The sequence below is a fragment of the Hevea brasiliensis genome, unplaced genomic scaffold (assembly GCF_030052815.1).
Source record: "Hevea brasiliensis isolate MT/VB/25A 57/8 unplaced genomic scaffold, ASM3005281v1 Scaf9, whole genome shotgun sequence".
Lineage (NCBI taxonomy): Eukaryota > Viridiplantae > Streptophyta > Magnoliopsida > Malpighiales > Euphorbiaceae > Hevea > Hevea brasiliensis.
The window spans coordinates 252,978-253,702 of NW_026615310.1; the positions used below are offsets into that span (position 1 = coordinate 252,978).

At 38.9% G+C, this 725-nt stretch overlaps 1 non-coding gene across 1 annotated transcript; it reads right to left on the reverse strand.

Annotated features, from left to right (window-relative positions):
- Positions 1–229: 229 nt before the first annotated feature.
- LOC131177818 (small nucleolar RNA R71) lies at positions 230–336 on the reverse strand. The gene has a single exon (XR_009147096.1). It is a non-coding gene; the product is annotated as a small nucleolar RNA R71 (small nucleolar RNA).
- Between the last annotated feature and the right edge of the window lie 389 nt (positions 337–725).

Here is a 725-nt window from a genome sequence, read left to right on the forward strand (position 1 = left end):
ACATCCTTCTGAAAATCCACACACACATCTAAAGAAGTTTGCTATGATTTGTGACATGCAAAAACAACCAGGAGTATCTGATGATGCAGCAAGATTGAAGCTATTCCTGTTCTCTTTGAAAGATAGAGCATTGGATTGGCTTGACTCTTTACCTCACAACTCCATCACAAATTGGGAGCAACTCACTGATGCATTTCTTGCACAATATTTTCCACCTGGAAAAACTCAAGAATTGAGGAACCAAATGACAGCTTTCAGACCAAGAGAAGATGAAACTCTTTATGAATCATGGATGAGATGGAAGGAATTAGAGAGACAATGCCCACATCATGCCATTCCAAAATGGATGATAAACCAGAATTTTTATACAAATGTCACTCCTGCAATTAGAGGGATTATTGATGCTCAAACAGGAAGAAAATTTATTATGAAGCATGAAGATGAAGCTTATGAGCTACTGGAGAAAATTGCAAAGAATACTCATCTTTGGAGTAGTCCAAGAGGACCAGCTCCAACTCAAAGGAGGCAAGCTGCTGGAATGTATGATCTTGATCCATTCAACATGATTAATGCAAAGTTTGATACACTTACAAATGTCTTGGCTAAGAAGATGGAAGATTTGAGTATGTTGGTTAGTTCATCATCATCATCTGGAAGTTCACAACAAGTGGCTTATGCAGAGGGAACTACCAGCTGTGGAGTAGACTATGGAGAGCAAGCTGCAT